This window comes from Canis lupus, chromosome 37, assembly GCF_003254725.2.
Source record: "Canis lupus dingo isolate Sandy chromosome 37, ASM325472v2, whole genome shotgun sequence".
Taxonomy (NCBI): domain Eukaryota; kingdom Metazoa; phylum Chordata; class Mammalia; order Carnivora; family Canidae; genus Canis; species Canis lupus.
The window spans coordinates 15,788,514-15,794,614 of NC_064279.1; positions in this window are offsets into that span (position 1 = coordinate 15,788,514).

The window sequence follows — 6,101 nt, forward strand, 5'->3', positions numbered from 1 at the left end:
GTTGCCTTGTTACTGTTTCATGAATGTTGGAAGACAGGAGACTGGAGTCAGAGACACAGGACAGCATTACTCACAGCACAGTAAGCAGCTTGAGCATCAACATATTTACATTGGTTCATCTTGCTCTCAAGTTCCAGAGGAGCCTGGATGACACCTGCTAAGGTAGTGAGTTGTGTTATAGGAGAGAAATACTGAGCTTGAAGACTTTGCTGCTTTTATAGCAAGCAGTAAGCAAGCCTGCTCTTTATCCCAGTAAGAGACACTTACTCATTAATCTCTGTTGCTTGCTTCCTTCAGACACAACTCTGAGAAATGGACCAGAGCCTCACATCCTTAGCATAGCCAGCAAGATGTGGAGGAGCAAGAGAAGCCCATAGATGACTGCCTTCTAACAGGCTTTATGTATTAGGTTGAATCATATGAAATTGTTGCTTTCATTGATCAAAAAAAGTCCAAGTATTGGTGATTTTATATGGTTCAACATAACTTCTCAGTGTTAATAAAGGTGCCTCCGTGGTGCCTTTTAAAACATTTTTTAGAAAGTTTGAATATACTGCCTTTTCTGTTACTATTTCTTTCCTTCTACCAAATTCTGTTGGTACTTTTTTCCATAACTGTTCCTACAAAGGATCTAAATCTTCTTGACTTATAGGTAAATTTAGAGTTTAAAATGATGCAAAATGATAAATTCAGATGGTATCCAAGCCTCTAACTCCTATTTTTTTCTACATCAGTGTCAAAATGAGTTATATTTTTGTTTCCACTATGTATGACCAAGCTCCCGTTTCCCTTCCTTTTCTCATGCAGTTTAACCATCTTTTGATATGTTACTAAAAATACATTCTTCATATCACCCCAGTATTATTCTTATCTTGTGCATATAATTTGAATCTGGCATAAATGTATCATGGCACTAAGGGAAGCCCACTCTCCAAATATATAAAATTACAATACTAGCTATAAAGGAGTTAAAAATTAAAATGAATAATTATTAATTTCTGTTACACTATGAAGTGATTGAAATACTTTATGTATATCACCTCGTGTAATACTCATAAGAATATGGAGTTAGGGGGCTTCTGAATGGTTCAGTTGGTCGGGCATCTGCCTTTGGCTCAGGTCCTGATCCCAGGATTCTGGGATCAAATCCTGCATCGGGCTCCCTGCCCTGTGGGGAGACTGCTTCTGTCTCTGCCTCTTTCTTTCTCTGTCTTTTATGAATAAATAAATAAAATCTTCAAAATATAATAAAAAAGAGTCCTGAGCTAGGTACTTTTATGTATTTGATGGAAAAATTGAGACAAAGAGAAGTAGCATGCCCATGCTCACACGGTTCTTAATAATTGTTGATTTATCAAATAATTATTGAGAATTTCATATTTATAGGAATTTTCTGGCTCTAGGATATCAGAAGCACTGTCCAGTGGCCACTGTCAGTGCTTCATCCAGATCCCTACAGGCCCCTTCTCCTGTATCTCTCTCTCTGTCCTTGACATGTTTTTTCTCTAACAGCTCACACATAGGTGACTCGTCTTCTGATGGCTACCCTTTGGCTACTGCATATACTTTTCCTGCAGCCACAGAGAGTGAGACACATATGGAGTTTGCACTCACCACCAGAAACCCCTAGCACCTGCCTGGATTGGAACTGACAAGTATAACACCCTGTCCCCTTGCAGTAAGTTGGGGAAAACATAGAAGTATAACTCATGTTGCAGAGATTTTGTGGCATGAGGTTGAAGTTACCCTCCACAGAAATTTCTCTGAGGTGCATGGCTTCTTCCCTGCTCCTGTCCTGCTACTCCCACTCCTTACCAGCTTATCTTGGGAGCACCTCCTGAGTAAACAATTTGTACATGAATCCTTACTGGTGGGTCTATGTCTGGGGAACCCAACATAGGACACCTCCCTTGGGAGTTATTACCAAAACAAAATATATTCTTAATTTCCTAAAATGACCATTAATAAAAGTCATACTAGGATTTAATAATCAGAATATGTCTGAGGATTATGAATGTCGTATAGACAGAAATATTCTTATGTTGAAGATGTTATCATTCTAGAATGTGAGGAATCTTGTTTCAGATAAGACTTTTATTTCAGAAAAGCATATACATTTCCAGTTTTGTCCTTATTGAATGCAAAGAAAAAAAAACGATCAGCGTTCATGGACTTGTAAATTTTGAAGTATCTGATGTTTTGATAAAAGTTTATTGGAAAATAATGCCACTTAACCACAGTTTCCCACTCTGCTAGAGTGAAGACTGCATAGTCTTTTCTTAGCTCCCAAAAAAGGAATTTTATTTCTTTCTAGGAGTCATTCATTTAAAATAATAATAATAAAAAGTAAGGCTCCAGAGAGCTTCAATGGTGAGTGTATTAACTCCTTCCGAAGTTGCATGTACTTTTTCCGTGGAGTTCTTATTACGTTTCTTTCTGAGAACTTGTAATTTTTTTAAAATATATTTGAAAAAAATAAAAAAAACATTTGAGCAAGTCACCCCGAAAATAATGGTGCAAATCAAAGGTGAACAGTGCTTTTGCTCTTCCCACAGATGATGCAAAAGCAACCACAAAAACACAGAAGAGGCAAAGAGTAATATGTATTCATGGGTTTGAACTCCCTGAAAACCCAATTAACTAGATAGAGGATCATGAGACGTGAGGTAGAAAGTCAAGGTGGAATCAGGTGGTTGAAGATCCTAAATGTGGAACAATTTGGATTTTATTCCTATAGGCTGCTCAGAGTCCCGATGTTTTTGCACAGGGAAGATAAATACATGCACGTTGTGTAAAGTCTGGGAGGATGAATTAGAAGGAGACAGTTGGAGTGGAGAAGTCTGAGGCAAACAGTTCGGAAAATATACTGTGCACATATCAACTGAATAAGACTCAAGTGGATTTGGAGGCTGTAAAAATGGAAACAAGGGACAGAAATCAGAGGTGTTTTTCAGAAAGATTCAATATGGGGTCAATTTGAAAATGGATATGTGGAAAAGGAAGGTAGAAATTACTGCCTGTGGACGATTAGAAAAATTACGGTGTTATCAGATCATGAGAACTTGCCTTAAGTCAAATTGGTTTCATCCCTACCTAGAAAAGGTAGAAGAGACCAATGCTGAAAGTGAACTTATAAATTCATGGAAGCCAGAAGGGAAGCAGTATGAAAAAATGAGGAACCACTAGTTTTAGACAGGAAATAGGAAATGCCAAGTTGTCATGTTGAAGTGTCAGTTGAAACTTAGGTTTGCTTTCCAACTTTAGAGCAGGTCTCTAGTCACAGGCAACCCTCATTTCAACTCATGTCTCAAAATTTCCTTCAATATGGAAACTTGGTAAAAGCTTTTTAAAAAAGTTAAAAAACATAATATCCACGAGCTTCTTCCTGCACATACGCTAATGTACCCTCTGACATTTATTTTATAATTAGGTTTGCAAGTCTATCACTTTAAAGGTTGACTATTTTCTCTAACAAGTCTTCAAAGACTTGTTTTGCAGCAGAATTCCTATTTCAAATAAAAATGTACCTTAAAGCGTGATATATCAATCAGACAAAATCAGAATTGCTGTGCTGATCTGGGGAGAGGGATGCTGGTGGGTCTAGAGATGCCCCTCAGCCCCCTCCCACAATTTCTCCGAAATCCTGAAGCACTTTCTGTTTTCTTTCTAGTCCCTTACTGCTCAAAATGTGGTCTATGACACAGTAGCTCCCATCTCACTTGAAAGCTTGTCAGAGATTCAGATTCTTGGGTATCAGAATTTGGGTTTAACAGGATTCTTAGGTAATTCATTGACCTTGAAAATTTAGGAAGCGCTGCTCTAGAGTACACAAATCACTCAGGAAGCATGATAAAACACAGATTCTTGGGCCACACCAATAGATCTGTGGCAAAGCATAAAATTTCCATGTTTAACAAGCTCCCCAGTGATACTGCTGCTATTGGTTCTCTACGATACATTGAGTAGCAAGAGGCTAGAGCAGTAGTTTTCCAATGTTAGCATGTATCAGAATCATCTGGAAGGTTTGTTAAACATGGACTGGTATCAGGGCCCTATCTCAGTTTCTGATTCAGCAGGTGGGCCTGAGAATTTGCATTTCTAAAAGATTTCCTGGTGATGTTGATGCTGCTGCTCCAGGAAACACAGTTTGGGAAACAATAAATTAAAGCCCTTGGCTCATAATCAGGATAAAACTACCTCTAGGTAAGCAAAGAGTACCTTGATTGATTGATTTTAAAGATTTTATTTATTTATTCATGAGACACACACAGGAAGAGAGGCAGAGACACAGGCAGAGGGAGAAGCAGGCTCCATGCAGGGACTCGATCCCAGGATCCCGGGATCATGCCCTGAGCCAAAGGCAGACGCTCAATCACTGAGCCACCCAGGTGCCCCACCTTGATTTATTTTTTGAGTAAAAGGAGGTGAACTATGAAAAACAAAATCTCTTCCCTCAAAGATCCTTGAGTTTAGTTGAAAATACAGAAAAGTAAACACTCACTTAAGGATAAGTAGTGAAACGGAGGGCGAGTATATGAAGCTAAGAATAAAAGAGCCATTAACTCAGCCTCTGTGTGAGGTGGGTTGGGGCCAGGGAAGATTTCACCTGGTCGTCTTAAAGCTTGAGCAGGGGATCCCTGGGTGGCGCAGCGGTTTGGCGCCTGCCTTTGGCCCTGGGCGCGATCCTGGAGACGTCGGGCTCCCGGTGCATGGAGCCTGCTTCTCCCTCTGCCTGTGTCTCTGCCTCTCTCTCTCTCTCTGTGACTATCATGAATAAATAAATAAAATCTTAAAAAAAAAAAAAAAGCTTGAGCAGAACTTGGAAACAGTCTAATTGTTTAAATGATCTGCAGTCTGTGAAAGACACATTCTTTAATTTGAGATCCTAATGATAGCCATGGATTTTCCATTCAACTATGCTTTTGTAACGAAAAATATTCTTTTAATTTAAAAATGTCTTTTATGAAGCAGAACAGGGTAGGGTGGGTTAGGGTGGAAAAGTAGAGTTGGGAGTCAGGGGGCTTGCAGGGGAGCAGTGGAAGCAGGGATAAGTCTGAACAAACCCTCTCTCAAGCAGGAAGGAAAAGGTTAAATCTCAGTGAAGAAATATCTGATTGTTTATGGATCTTTGCCTCGTAAAAAGTCAGGCATCTGATGTCAGCTGTTGTCCCCAATAACAGGAGGAAATTCCCAGGACCCTGCTTCTGAGGGAATGGAATTCTTAAGCCCTAGGACTGAGGAGTGTGTCTTCTTCAAATCGCCCACAGGTTCCTAGCCAGATTTTTTTTTTTTTTTTTTTTTTTTTTGATACAAGGGACTGGAACCTCAAACAATCTGGCTTCAAACTTAAAAAAGGGAATTTATTGATTTGTTTAATAGAAATGTTTAGAGGGAGCTCAGGAACAGAAGGATCTGGGAATTCCAAAAATGTTTTCAGGGTTCATGATTTTTCATATTTTTAATTTTGCATCAGATTTTTTTCAGTTGGTTTTACTGAAGCAGGTTCTTCCCCTCTGGGGCCAATGACCCCTAGCAGCCCTAGGACTGTATCTTAGCCTCTCTGCCACTAGGAAAAGTGCTTTTCTTTTCCAATAGTTCCAGTAAGATGCTCAAATAGGGACTGAACGGGCCTCCTTGGATCACGAAGTGGGACTATGTTGATGTCCATACCTGGGCCACTCATAGATCAGCTCTCCTAAACCATGTGGATTGAGACAGAACATGAAGTCAGGCACTCGCAGTGTAAGAAGAATGAGTGGACGCTGGTCAGTCAAAAAGCAAAGCTGGCCACTCTCCCAGGGAGAAGCCAGAACTTTGCACAATCCTAGAATTTATCCCAACAGATTCAGAGGATCAAATTCTCTCAAGAAGGAATTCAAAGTCTTTCTTGAACTGTGGGTTGGGCATATAACCAAAATTAGGTTCGAGGTTCCCCAAACCAAAGCCCAAGCCCATTCTAACCATAATGTCTACTTAATTGTAGCAACAATGTCCTTGGGGCTCAAAATCTGTGCGTAACTATTTTCAAGGACTAATCCCAGGTTTCATGTGTAGGAAACAATATAGAGCAGTGTTAATGGCAGAAATTCTGAAACCTGTTG